Source organism: Elaeis guineensis, chromosome 7 (genome assembly GCF_000442705.2).
Source record: "Elaeis guineensis isolate ETL-2024a chromosome 7, EG11, whole genome shotgun sequence".
Classification (NCBI taxonomy): Eukaryota; Viridiplantae; Streptophyta; class Magnoliopsida; order Arecales; family Arecaceae; genus Elaeis; species Elaeis guineensis.
Window position 1 is genome coordinate 34,972,472 of NC_025999.2, and position 15,980 is coordinate 34,988,451.

A 15,980-nucleotide genomic window follows, 5' to 3' on the forward strand; every position below is an offset into this window, starting at 1 on the left:
GGGGGTGTCCGGCTTATGTTAAATGTTTAATTACGGACAAGCTTGGACCTAGGTCTGACAAGTATAATTTTATAGGGTACCCAAAAGAGACCAAAGGGTATTACTTCTATCTAGCTGATGAGCAAAAAGTGTTTGTCAGTCTTAAGGCAATCTTTTTAGAAAAGGAGTTCCTTGGTGAAGGGACTGTTGCCTCTAAGGTCGAACTTGACGAAGTTCGACAGATGGAAAAATCGACACAAGTTGCTGAACCTGAACCGGATTTGGTTAGATCAGATCCGGAGCCCATTGTTCAAGCACCCTTAAGGCGATCTGGTAGAGTACCACGTCAACCAGACAGATACTATAGTTTCTTGGTCCGGGATGGTGATCCTATCGAACTTGATGAAAACGATGAGGATCCGATCACCTACATGGATGCAATGCAGAGACTCGACTCTGAGAAATGGTTGGAGGCCATGAAATCCGAAATGGAGTCTATGAAGGTCAACGATGTGTGGACATTGGTTGACCCACCCGAAGGAGTAAAATCCATAAGGTGTAAGTGGGTCTTCAAGAGGAAGAGAGGCGCAGATGGAAAGGTGGAAACCTATAAAGCTCGTCTAGTTGTCAAGGGATATCATCAATGTTATGGTATAGACTATGACGAGATATTTTCTCCTGTGGTAATGCTCAAATCCATTCGGATTATGCTTGCGATAGCTGCCCATCTGGACTATGAAATCTGACAGATGGATGTGAAGACAGCTTTCCTAAATGGAGAGCTGGATGAAGAGGTGTATATGATACAACCTGAAGGATTCACATCCACAGATGAGTCTAAGGTGTGCAGGCTACAGAGGTCCTTTTATGGACTTAAGCAGGCATCACGGAGTTGGAACATACGTTTTGATAAGATGATCAAGATGTATGGTTTCGTTAAGAATGGAGAAGAGCCATGCATTTATAAGTGGGCTAATGGTCCAGTAGTAGTATTTCTTGTATTGTATATGGATGACATTCTCTTAATCGGGAATGATGTCCCTGCATTACAAGGAATAAAGATTTGGCTATTATCACAGTTCTCCATGAAAGATCTGGGAGAAGTTTCCTACATCCTAGGGATGAGGATCTATAGGGATAGATCTAAAATGTTGCTTGGTTTATCTCAGTCCACGTACATTGATACTATGCTGAAGAAATTCAGCATGGAGAATTCCAAGAAAGGCTATCTTCTGATAGGCCATGGAATTTCTCTCTCGAAGAGGGATTGTCCGACAACACCTCAAGAGAGAGAGCGTATGGGTAGGATTCCATATGCTTCGACAGTGGGATCTATCATGTACGCCATGACATGTACACGACTAGATGTGGCATACTCACTAGGGGTAGTGAGTAGATACCAATCTGATCCAGGGGAGAATCACTGGAAGGTTGTTAAAACCATCCTGAAGTATTTAAGAAATACTAAGGATCAGTGGCTTGTTTATGGTGAATTGAACTTGAGACTTATAGGGTTTACAGACTCTAGTTTCCAGTCTGATCATGATGATAGCAAAAGTGTGTCGAGATTTATTTTTACCCTTAATGGTGGGGCTATCTGCTGAAAAAATTCCAAGCAGCACATAGTGGCTGATTCAGTTTACGAGGCAGAGTATGTCGTTGCATCAGATGCTGCCAAAGAAGTGATGTGGCTGAGAAAATTCATCACCGAGCTCAGAGTAGCACCCTCCTTGTTGGTCCAGTTCTGCTCTACTGTGATAGCTTTAGAGCCATTGCTCAGGTGAAGGAACCAACGGCACACCAGCGGACGAAGCATATTCTGTGCCGCTACCATCTCATCCGAGAAATTGTGGATCGAGGTGATGTCGATCTTCAGAAGATCGACGGGAAGGAGAACCTGGCTGACCCATTCACTAAAGCCATTGCGGTGAAAAAGTTTGACAACTACAAGTCGAAGGTGGGTATTAGATACTGCACCGATTGGCTTTAGACCAAGTGGGAGATTGTTAGAAATAGTGTCCCAAAGCCAATCGTCAGCCTGTTGATGGTTGTGTTCATTTTTGTATTTGTACATGAATTATGAATTAATAAAAATTATTTTGATATTTTTCATCCCAAAATATTTCATCTTCTAATGAACTCTTATGTTGTGGTGAAGTCCTTAGGACTATTTAGACTCGACAAAGGAGGATTTATCATTTAGTCCTTAAATCTATTCACGACCAAATGATATGTTGTTACCAAGGACGATAATGTTTATCAAGCATAGGTCGTTGTGTGCAATATAGGTTGGTTGTCCTCTTAACCAATGAGTGTGGAGACACTGGTATGGCATACAGGTGAGATGTAAGGGTACATCTGCACTGAACGTGACCAACTCTGGAGCTATTTCTACTGTCAAGATTTGCTCCGATGGAATATGGGTATAAATATCCCTCCGACCTGAGACCGCCATGGTGACTTGCAAGCAACTCACTGCATTTAGGCACTGGACTACTTAAATTTTTAATTCAGTGATAGAAGGCTGCTGGGTGTAGTCAAGTACTTGACTTATTGGTGTGTGTGTCAAGATGGGATTGACCACTCCAGTTTAGGAGCTGTGTATAGTCGTGTTTCAATTTAGCAAAATCTTGGCCAAGGTAGTCCTTGTGAGGAGTCACAGGACTGTTTGAGTTGAGCATGATTCGGATGATCTGATCAGGGTTGACAGTTTAACCCTGAATCATCCTAAACACAGGGGTCAAAAGGATGAATTATACAGTAACCATATTCATGTAGGTTCTGAGTATTGCGATTGCGACTCTTCGATCTATCCGAACATCGGGTACCATTGCTAGATGGTCACTTCGATTAGTACAGGAATTGATTCCTGTGCTACCGGCTTAGGTTCAAACCTGTGGGGTCACACACATTAGAGGTTCCTATCTGATCTAATGGCTGATGTAGAATCCTACATGTTTCAAACTCAATGATCGAGAATCAGGATTCTCTGATCATGAGTTCCACACATTATGGGTACCGGGGTCAAGAGTCCCATGGTTGGGACTTTTCGATCAGGGTTACATATCGATGAATTCTGATGTCCGATTGCCCATCAAATTTGGACTCAATATTTATGAGAGATTTAATTAGTGATTTGATCATTAATTAACTCAATTTGATTGATTAATTATTTTTGGATCAAGTCCAATTGAATTGGATTCAGTTGGGTTTGACCCGATTAGGTTAAGAGTTGACCTAATCGTCGAGATGGTTTGGTTCCTGATTTGATCAGGGGTTGGGCTTAGTCAATTCTTGATTTGATTAAGATTTTATTGAGCCTAATTAAGCCTAATTAAGTTAGGTTTAAATTAGTCTAATTGGACCTAACTTATTTGGTTCAATTAGGTTGGTTTAAATAATTAAACCACCTTGACCCAATCTCCACGCGCCACCTCACTTCCATTGCACCCATTTGAATTCATGAGAAGGAACTTCTCATGAATTTTTTCTCATGCCAAGCCCTCTCCATGCCCCACTTTAATGTGCCAAATGAATGGATAAGGATGATTGGTTGGCCATTCAAATTCAAAATAAAGTTTGAATTTGAATGGGCAATCAATCTTTGCACCTTATCCCTTTTTTTACATCCTATTTATTACATGAGAAAAGGTTTCTCATGAAATCACTCCATGCATAATTTAAGCCAGCCTCACCCTTTAGTGGATAAGGGATGAGTTGGTGTCCATTTGAATTCAAAATTTGATTTAAATTCAAATGTGCAATTACTCATCTTTATCCTTTCTTTTGGATAAGACATTTGACGTTGTTATAAAAGGAGGAGAAGAGTGGGGCGTGCAAGAAGAAGATTTTTGGAGAAAAATTTTGGGGCATGAGAAGTCTTGTGTGTGAGAAAAAGTCCATATCCTTCCAAGAGAAAAAGAAAGAAAAGAAAGAAAAGTGGGTGCAAGGTTTTCGATGAATTCCCTAGAGTTTTAACCTGGGGTTCGGGAAGTGAGAAAGTGAGCTACGAGTGTCGTGAGCCTACAAAATCTCAAGAAGATCTTCAATATTTTCTCAAGCACATCTGTTGATGATCCAGAGCATCCAAAGAATCGACAGACGTTGATCGAAGGAGTTCGATCAGCATCCACCGTCAAAAGGGCTCTACAACGAACTAGCACTCGTGAGGAGTCGATCAGATCGGGAGCTTCGTGTGGATGATTCACAGAGACCAGACACGCTGTGTGGCTGTGTCACGATGATCAAACTCTCTCGACGGTGATCAAATTGTGGCGATCTACTACCCGCACAAAGGTATTGTGTTTTGAACACATTACAGTAAAATATTTACTGTTCGAATTTGAATTTTAAATTTAAATGAATGCATGCTATATATCATATTTAGATCCTAGTGTAGGGTAAATTTATGTTAATTAATTAGATTAATTAATATTTTTTTGCTATAAAATCATAATTTTGAAAAAGTTTTAAAATTACCATTTTACCCCTGCACTAAATTTTTCTCACAAGTTATACCTACTTCATTACCTTTACTGATGATCTGTCTAGGTAAGGGTATGTGTATCTCATGAAACATAAGTCTGAGATTTTGAAAAGTTCAAAGAATTCAGGCATGATGTAGAAATGCAGACAGAACCCGTTAAGATTCTTCAATCTGATCAAGGAGGTAAATATCTTAGTCGAAAATTTCTAGATATCTTAAGGACAAGAGCATAATCTCTTAGTGGACCTCTCCTGGAACACCTCAGCTTAACAAGGTATCCGAAAGGAGGAACAGGATCCTATTGTATATGGTCCAATCCATGATGAGCTTCACTGATCTTCTCTTATTTCTTTGGGGACATGCCTTGTTAAGTACCATTTATTTGTTGAATAGGATTCCATCAAAGTCCGTTCCTACCACACCGTATGAGATATGGTTTGGTAAAAATAGAGTCTGGGTTATCTTAAGACTTGGAGATGTCCGGCCTATGTCAAGAGATAGATGGTGGATAAGTTGGAGGATAGATCTATTATTTCTCATTTTATAGGGTATTCAAAAGAATCCATGAGAAACTAGTTCAATTTTTCACAAGATCACAATGTGATTGTGAATAGAAATATCATATTCTTAGAAAAATAATTTATCCAGGATGGCAGCAGTGGAGATTAGTGGAGCTCAAAGAGAAAACCTCTGAAGAGCCTAAAGCTATAGATCCTCAGAAATTTGTAGTCCATGAGCCAGTAGTTGATGTTCCTCTACCACCTTGTAGAACTAGCAGGATCTCCCGACCTCCTGAAAGATACATGGGTATGCTTATGGAGGAAGTAAGAAAAATATTCCTTATGGAAGATAGGAGTCATATTAATGATCCTAATACCTTTGACGAGACGATGTCTGACATCAATTCTGAGAAATGGTTAGATGCTATGAAGTCAGAAATTGACTCGATGCATTCGAACCAAGTCTGGACCTTAGTAGATCCATCTGAGGGTATTATACCCATTGGGTGTAAATGGATCTACAAAAAAAGATAGGTACTAATGATAAGGTAAAGACCTATAAAGCTAGGCTTGTGGCTAAAGGTTATATTTAGTGCGAAGGTATTGACTATCAGAAAATCTTCTCATCCGTAGCCATGCTAAAATCCATCTACACTTTGCTTGCTGTTGTGGCTTACTATAATTAGGAAATTTGGTAGATGGATATGAAAACTACTTTCCTGAATGGATATCTTGAAAAAATATCTATATAGAGCAGCCTATGGGTTTTACATCCGATGATGGTGATCACAGAGTCTAAAGCTGTAAAGATCTATATACAGATTAAAGTAAGTTTCTTAGAGTTGAACCATCATTTTGATGAGGCAATCAAATTATTTATTTCATAAAAAAAGAAGAAGAATCTTGTGTGTACAAGAAGATCAGTGGGAGTGCGATAACATTTCTCATATTGTACGTGGATGATATTCTCCTCTTTGAGAATGATATTCTCATGCTGACCACAGTCAAAAGATGGTTGTCCAAAGAATTCTTCGTGAAAGATCTAGGAGAAGCATCCTATATTCTCAAAATAAAGGTCTATAGGGATAAACTCAAATGGATGTTTGGCTTGTCACAAAAGTTGTACATAGAGAAGGTGCTAAAAAGGTTTAGCATGAAAAACTCCAAGAGAGGTCTCTTACCTCTTAGGCATGGTATTAGTCTCTCCAAGACGATGTGTCTGACCACATCTGAGGAGGGCAGCGCATGAGTAGGATTCCTTACACCGCAGCTATAGGGAGCCTCATGTACACCATGCTATATACTCGACCTGATATTGCCCTTGTCGTGAGTGTCACGAGTAGGTATCAGTCAAATCCAGATGAGGAGCACTGGATAACTATGAAGAATATCTTTAAGTACTTAAGAAGGACTAAAGATTTATTCCTGATCTTTAGAGGTGATTCTGAGTTACGAGTCGAGGGCTATACTGATTCGGACTTCATGTCTGATCCTGATGATAGAAAATTTATGTTAAGGTATGTGTTCATTTGGAATGGTGGCACAGTTAGCTGGAAGAGTTTTAAGCAATCCATCATAGCAGATTCGACCACAAAGGCTGAGTATGTCGCTGCTTTAGATGCTGCAAAGGAAAGCTTTTGATTCAAGAAGTTTATCGTGAAACTTGGAGTTATGACATCAGATACCATACCACTCTACTGCGATAATAATAGAGCCATAGCACTTGCTAAGAGCTGAGGTCTCATAAAAAATCTAAGTACATCGAGCGGTGATTTCATATCATACGCGACTATCTCAAAAAGAAATATATCGAGGTGCGAAGAGTAGACTCTGCGGATAATGTGGTAAACCCACTGACTAAGCAATACCTTGAGAAGATGGGACATAGATTTGTGGCCAATTGACTTTAGTCCAAGTAAGAGATTGTTAGATGTATGTCCTAGAAGCCAATATGGTTGATATATTGTAATAATTTTAAGGTACAATTTTATACTTAATATATTGATATGATCAATAAAAAGGATAAATTCTTTTTCATTCAAGTGAAATGTGTCCTTGAATCATCCATGAAATTAGTTTCGATACATATTCTCAAGGTGTTGAGAATTAAAGATATGTATTTAATTTCTAAATACTTTCGATCATAGGATCATCATGAGGACGGTAATTGATCTGGATAGACTGATGCATAAATTACTTTCTTCGGGATAGATGAGTCTTTGGTCTACTATATAGAGATACAGAACGATGAGTGCGGATGGTTGTTAGAGAATAACTAGTACTGAGCGTGACCATATGAGAGATCACTTGGATTTCTATTCAATCATCAGTGATTATCTCGATGTTGTAGTTGTGTGACTGATCTTTTGATTTGAGATGGTACTGCTACTCACAGTAAGATTGCTGATGTTTAACTGACACAAAAATATAGATCTCAATGAGTGCTTGTGGTGGATATTGATGACAGTTGGTCCACTATAAGAGTAGAAAGCGCATCAAGATAGGATCGATCGATCTTGATAGAGAGGAGTAGTCCTATGAGATTTGAAAGGTTAAGTCTAAAAATCTATGGCCATAGTAGTGTGATTGATGGAAAAAATTTCCATAGAAGTCACAACTGGACTTGAGCTAATCGAATCTATCATGTAACTGATGCTGAGGTTTGACATTTATCCATGACCTGCTATCTAGTCGGGACTCACGATAGAGAGACTGAATCACACGTTAACTATACCTAGAGGTCTATTTCAGTTCTACTAGATTGCCACTATATACCGCTAGGTGTCATTGGTGGATTGTGAGAGCTTGCTAGGATTGTTCTGGATCGACAATCCTTACTGAGTTAGAGTGAAATTGTTCCTACTCATTGAAAAGAGTTTCAATGATACAATGATAAAGATCATTGCATATCTCACTACCAGATAGAATCAAACCTATGGGGTCACACAACAAAGGGATTAGGCCTGGAATTAGTAATTGAGCTTATGAAGTGTCAATTGGGTTTAGAAAAACCCATTGAGTTTATGATAACCTTGCTAGTATATGGTTGGATCCAATTTCTCTTTCCGTTGAGATTACTTATTTAATAAGATAATTCTAACTTAATTATTTACTTATAACCTATATGAATAAGGTTCATGAGACTTCAATTGTTGGGTGTCTAAAGTTATGGATCAAATTAATTAAGGATGCAAGTCCCTAATTAATTTTTTTGATATTTTTTTTTGGGCGCCATCTTGATTTGATCAAGTTGGGCATGTCCATTGATTAGAGAATTTTTAGTTCTTTTATGGGACGTCTCTTGGGTATTTTTGGGGTGTCTAATTATGGGTGCAAGGGCTCTAATTGTTAGTGCCTAATGGGCTTTCTAATGTAAGTTGGATACGTTAAGTTAATAGGAATCCTAATGCAAGTAGGATTTGCATTATGAGATTGAATAGGATTCAATCCTTATGCCTATTTAAAAGGATCTCTCCTAAAGTTCCTAGAGCATCCAAACCAGTAGCCCCTCATACCCAAAGGCTCTCTCCACACCCTCTCTTTCTCTCCCTTTCTCTTCTCTTGGGCATTCTACATGCCCCATCTGTTGGGATGCGAGTCCCAAGGAGTTCCACGCCCAAGGTGTTGGGCATCTCATAATTTGCTGGTTGCTGGTATTTTGTAGCAGCATAAAGTAAGAAAAAATTCTAGAAAAGAGGAGAAGAAGAAGATATAGGAGAAAGATCAAGCGTTGATCGCGATCCAAGTTTTGTTCCGATTCAGCAGGCTGAATTTTGGGAGAACTAAAATTCTGATTAAAGAGGGCTATTCCAGGCTGATCCCGAGTGAATACTCATAGAGGTCGGATGCTTGTGTAGCTAAGAAAGAATCTCTTCTCTTCCAGATCCAGATTTGAAGAAAAAGATTGCGAAACAGATTTGTGATTTGGTCACATTCTGAATTTCAGCATATATCAATTTCAGTATATAAGATAGATCTATGTAATTTTATATTTTTATGCATGCATAATTCAAATTAAAAATATTTTAATCTTATTTTCTACTGTGATGTTTAGAAAATAAAATTTTTGAAATACATATGCATGCACCAAACCCTGAATTCCAACATAAATGAGGCAAGTAGATGGGGCACCAACCCTTGGCACCCCTTAGGGTTTAAGGTGCACAAGAGAGGGGGTGTAGCTCTTCTCTCTCTCCTTCCACACCAAAGCAAAAGAAGGGGTGGGCCCCTCTCTCTTATTACACCTACTCCAATGGGTTTGCACCCCTTGGACTTTCCAAAAAGGAAGGCATACGTCTCCTCTCCTCTTTCTAATTATTCTACGCTACAGAAGGAAATAACAAGAAAATAAGGAGATTTGTTTGCCAACTAATCAGCTTGATCTAATCTTTTGGGCCCTCAAATAGATGTCCCTCTAAATTCAAATCAAAATAGATCTAGTTAAGGTTCAAGACTATGGACTTGATCCAATCCTTATCCAATAAGGAATCCATGTCCAGAGAAGAATTGGGTTTAACCATGTGCTAGTATGCTTCTCCTAAATCCAATAGAATTTCACTAAATGCTAATCCAATTAGAACTTCATAAGCTCAATTTGTTAATTCAAGATTAAATTTCTTAATATGTGACCCCATAGATTTCATTCTATCTAGTAGTGAGGTATATTATGATTTTCATCATAATATCATCGAAACTCCTTTCGATGAGTTGAAATAATTTCAACTCTATCCTTCGAGGGTCATCAATCATCAAGACGACATCCGATGAGTCCCACAATTCATCAGTGACATCTAGCAGTATGTAGTGGCAACCAGTAGAATGAAAGTATGAACCCTTACGTGTAGTAATCATGTGATTCAATCTTTCTATCATAAGTTCCGACTTGATGGAGGTCATGGAGAAATCATCAGACCCCATCATCAGTCATATGTCAATTTGGCTCGACTCGAGTTCACTTGTGAATCTCGTGAAAACTTTTTTTTAGTATTTAGACTTGCTTTGATCTAAGATTTTCTGAACTTAATCTCGTAAATCGTATAAGACTTCTCTTTTTCTACTAAAGTTGATAGATTCTATCTAGGTGTATCTCACTCCTAACAGTGAATCAAAACCTACTGTAGTCAACATACACAGCAAAGATCCAAATGGATAAGGATCAAAAAAACATGCAGTCAAACTCAGTAGCCTCGCTGTGAATAGCCGATGACACCGCTAGTCAAAGGATCACTCATACCACAGCAGCATCGAGATAACACTAACAAATGAGTGACATCCAAGTGGTTTCTCATGTTGGTTACACTCAGTGCAAGTTGTTCTCTAACAACCATCTGCATTCTCATCCCAATATCCCTATACTATAAATCTGAGACTCATCTACCTAAAAAGAAGGTGATTTATGTACCAATCTTTAAATAGATTGATCACTATCCTCGTGACGATCTTTTGATCGAAAGTATTTAGAAACTAACCACTAATTAATGTATGTCTTAAATTTTCAATACCTTGAGAATATACAAAATTATCTTCATTAATTTATAGGATAAATCATGGACACATAAATATGATTGAAAATAAAAATATCCTTTATTAACAATAAAAGTGTTATAAGTATAAAGTTAAGTCTTAAAATTATAAAATGTCAACCAACAATTGCCTTCTATAGCACTCATCTAACAAACTCTCACTCGATTTAAAGCCAATTGGCCATATACCTATGACCCATCTACTCAAGGTGAGCTTCGATCTTCTGCTGGCTAAGAGGCTTGATCAGTGGATCCACCATGTTATGTGTGGAGTCAGCTCTTTGCACCTTGATGAACTTTTTTTTGAGGTATTCGTGTATGATGTGGAACCGCCGCTCTATATGCTTGGACTTCTGATGAGATCTGGGCTCCTTAGTGAAGGCTATGATACCGTTGTTGTCACAGTGCATTACAATGAAATCTGATGGCATTACATCTAGCTCCGTAATGAACTTTTTGAACTAGAAAGCTTTCTTAGTAGCTTCAAAGGTGGCGATGTACTTGACTTTCATAGTTGAATCTGCAATGACCGGCTACTTGAAACTCTTTCAGCTAATCGATCCTCTATTATATAAGAAAATATACTTCAATATAGATTTTTTATCATTGACATCAATCACAAAGTCTAAATCGATGTATCCCTCTAGTTTTAGCTCCAATCCTTTACCGAAGATCAAAAACAAATCCTTAGTCCTTCTCAAGTACTTAAGGATATTCGTCACAGTAATCTAGTGCTCTTCACATGGATTCACCTGATATCTGCTCATGACACTTACGACAAGTGCTATATCAGGTCATGTACATAATATAGCATATATAAAGCTCCCTATTATCGAAGCATAAGAGATCTTGCTCATGCGCTGGATTTCCTTAGGTGTGTCAGGGTACATCTTCTTGGAGAGATGAATGTCATGTCAATGGGCAAGAGACCGCTCTTGGAATTTTTTATGCTGAACCTCTTCAGTACCTCCTCTATGACATTCACTATGAGAGTCCTATCATTCTCTTAGATCTATCCCTATAGACCTTAATACCAAGAATATAGGAAGCTTCTCCTAATCATATTTTGACAACCATATTTTGATCGATGTTAGCATGAGAATATTATTCCTAATCAAGAGGATATCATCCATATACAATATGAGGAATATGACAGTGCTCCCACTGACCTTTTTATACACACACGGCTCCTTCTCATTTTTGATAAAATCAAATATTTTGATCACATCATTAAAGTGAGTGATCCAACTCTAAGATGCTTACTTGAGTCCATATATAGATCTTTGCAGCTTGCAGACCTTGTGATCACTATCACTAGATGTGAAACTCAAAGGCTGCACCATGTAGATGTCTTCTTCAAGATATCCATTTAAGAAAGCAGTTTTCACATCCATCTATCAAATTTTATAATCATAAAAAGCTACAATCACAATCATGCTAGATGTATGTCCTAGAAGCCAATATGGCTAAAATATTATAATAACTTTAGGATATAATTTTATACTTAATATATTGATTTGATTAATAAAAGATAAATTTATTTTTCATTCAAATGTGATGTATCCTTGAATAGTCCATGGAAATAATTTTGATACATATTCTTGAAGGAAAAACTACTTTTTTCCTTGTAGGATCTTCCAGATCTAATTAGATCTGGAGCAAATATTTTTTTTAAAAAAATTATCCTACTTTATTTTAGATCTAAGGTCTATTAGATCTGATTCTTATTATCTAATATTTAATTTAAAATTAAATCTAAAATTATGAGGAATAGAAAAATACCTCTAGGATAACTAGATTACCCTGTAGATGATGGCAGTAATGCCCGAGGTTCAAAAATAGTCATGTAGTCGCCTGACCTCTTCCGGTATCCACTCAAGTAGGATCTAGATCAACTTCTCCTTGCAAATCTCTACTCCAAAAATCAGATCTAGATCTGATCTGGAAGATCTTCAAAAGATCTTCTGAAGCTAGAGCAGCAGCTTCTCGATAAATCTCTACAGCCTTCTGATCAGGGAGCCACCAGCCTTGGACAAGCACCAGATGGACGTCCAACTCTTGGACGTGAAGAGGGGAGAGAGAGGACCAGAAGGGATGTAGATAAGTGGAGAGATATTAGACTTTTGCTGGGTATTGAGCAGAGACTCAAAACCCTAGGCACAGACAGGGTTTAAATAGACCCTGCTGCGCCATGCAATGCCACATCATTTGACCAATCAAAAAATTTCAATTAATTCTGGAAAAATTTTGATTGGTGGAGTGATGTCATCTGATCATATCAAATAAAAACCCACCAAATCCTCCTACTGTTGGTGCCAACACTGGATAAACACAGTGAGATTGGTGCCCAACAGTTTGAGTCGATCAAGGCATAGAGTCCTCATCTCATGGGACTCTATCCTTATCCACTTGGGGCGCACTCCCAGTCTGATCTTGGCACCCACTTTGAAGCCTAATTTAGCAGGTGGACACTCCAAAAAAACTCTCTAATGACCTCTTGCCAAGTGGCCTTCAGTTCAAGATCTATAAGTCAACGTTGGGCCGATGTCCTAAAACGAAAATGGCAGGTGATAGAAATTGGCAGTGTTGTCTTAAATTCATCTCATGAATTAAGATAAGACTTTTTTGAGCTGGACTGACTCCAGTCAGACTGAGAGAAACCTTCTCAAAGTTTTCTGGATGAGTCAAATCATATTTGGCTCGGTCAAGATAGAAAAGATTACACGAGGAGAAAGTTAGGCTCAATCGTGTGCTAGCACGATCTCCTTGAACCTAATTGGATCTAATCCAAATCAATCGAACTGGGCTAGCTCAATTGATGACATCCAGACCCTAACTCTTATTTGTGTGACCCAGTTAGGTTCATTTTCGTATGGTAATGAGATATATCGTGATCTCATCATCAACATCATCGAAACTCTTTTCGATGGACTAGAACTCTTCTGATTCAGACAATTAGAATGATCGATCATCAAGATCATTCTAATTGCTCCCAAAATCTACCAGTGACACCTAGGAGTATATGGTGACAACCCATCAGAAATGAAGATGAACCTCTCAGTGCAGCTACCTGTGTGATTGAGTTCTTCTATCATGAGTCCCGACTGAATTAGGGTTAAGGTGAACTCATCAAACCCAACATCAGTCATATGAATCAATCGATCGATCCGAGTCCGATGTGAAACCTTAATGGAAAACTCTTTTCCATTATTTCACTCTACCATGGCCATGGGCTTAAGGACTCGATCTTTCGATCATCATAGGACTACTCCTCTCATCTACCGAGGTTGATAGATCCCGTCTTGGTGTAATATGGTTCTTACAATGAATATGCTACAGCCAACATATACCTCAGGGTTTCGAATAGCTAGGAGATTGAGTTATGGTGTAGTCAAACTATAACACACTCAAAGTGAACTATCGATGCACCTCAGGTCAAAGAACTAGACACACAGCTACAACATCGAGCTAGTCATCGACGAGAAGGTAGACTTCCTTATGACTGCTCGAGGTGGTCACGCTCAGTACTCTCATTCTCAATGAATACCTGTACTCTCACTACGGTGTCTCCACACCATAGACTTAATACACATCTATCCTAAGGAAGCGATCGTACACCAACCTTCCGGATTGATCATCATCCTCATGATGATCCTATGGTCAGGAGCTATTTATAAGTTAGTTATGTAAATTCATGCCTTAAATTTTCAACTCTTAAAAATATGAATTAACATTCCTACTAACTCAAAGGATGTATCACAAACATAATGTACACAATGTGATAGTAGAATAATCTTTTTATTTATTTATAGTCAAAATTATAAATTTGGCCTTATATTTGTACAGAAATGTGTCAGCCAATCTGGCATCTAGGGCACACATCTAACAAACTCTCACTTGACCTAATGCCAATTGGCTACATATCTAAGTCCCATCTTCTCAAGGTGGGCTTCGATCTTCTGCTAGCCTAATGGCTTTGTCAGTGGGTCTGCGACATTGTCTGTGGAGTCGACTCTCTTAACCTCGACATAACTTTTTTCGAGGTAATCACGGATTAGATGAAATCATCGCTCGATATGCTTAGACTTCTGGTGAGATCTTGGCTCCTTAGCTAGGGCTATGGCGCTATTATTATTGCAGTAAAGAGGGATGGCATTTGATGGCATCATTCCAAGCTCTGCGGCAAACTTCTTATACCAGAATGCCTCCTTCGCAGCTTCCGATGCAGCAATATTCTCTGCCTCCATGGTGGAATCAGCAAGCACCATCTGCTGAAACTCTTCCAGCTAACTGTACCACCATTGCTAATGAACAGATTTTCAGATGTCGACTTTCGATCATCTATATCAGATATGAAGTCTGAGTCTGTAAATCCCTGAACCTGGAGTTCTCCATTCCCAAAGACTAAAAATATATCCTTAGTCCTTCTCAAGTACTTAAGGATAATTTTATAGAAGTCCAGTGCTCTTCGTCTGGATTCAACTGATATCTGCTTTGACACTCACAGCATGTGCTATATCAGGTTGTGTACATAGCATGGCATACATGAGGCTCCCTATTGCCGAACCATAAGGGATCTTGCTCATGCGTTCAATCTCCTCAGGTGTGCTAGGACACATCTTCTTGGAGAGATGAATGCCATGTCTAAACGGTACTAAACCTCTTTTGAAGTTTTTCATGCTAAACCTTTTTAGCACCTCTTCTATGTACATTTTCTGTGAAAGTCCTAGCATCCTATTTGGTCTATCTCTATAGACCTTAATACCTAGTATAAAGGATGCTTCTCCTAGATCTTTCATAGAGAACTCCTTAGACAACCATATTTTGACTGAGATCAACATGGAAATATCATTCCAATTAGGAGGATGTCATCTACGTACAGTACGAGAAAGACAACTGTGCTCCCACTGACCTTCTTGAATACACATGGTTCCTCCTCGTTCTTGATGAAATCAAACATTTTGATCATATCATTGAAACAAGCATTCCAGCTTTGAGATGCTTGCTTATGTCCATAAATGGACCTTTACAGCTTGCAGACCTTGTGATCATCATCACTGGATATGAAACCAAGCGACTGTTCCATATAGATATCTTCCTCAAGATATCCATTTAAGAATACGTTTTCACGTCCATCTGCCGTATTTCATAAACGAAATAGGCTGTAACAGCAAGCAATGTGCGGATGGATTTTAGCATGGCTACAGGCGAAAAGGTATCCTGATAGTCAATGCCTTCGCGCTACTATAACCTTTCACTACGAGCCTAGCCTTGAATATCTCCACATTTTCATCTGCACCTATCTTTCTCTTGAAGATCCATTTATACCTAATAGGTACAATACCTTCAGGTGGATCTACCAAGGTCCAGACTTGATTTGAGTGTATCGAGTCAATTTCTGATCTCATTGCCTCTAACCATTTCTCAGAGTCGATATCTGATATCGCCTCATCATAGGTCTTGGGGTCATCACCATGAGCTCCATTTTTCATG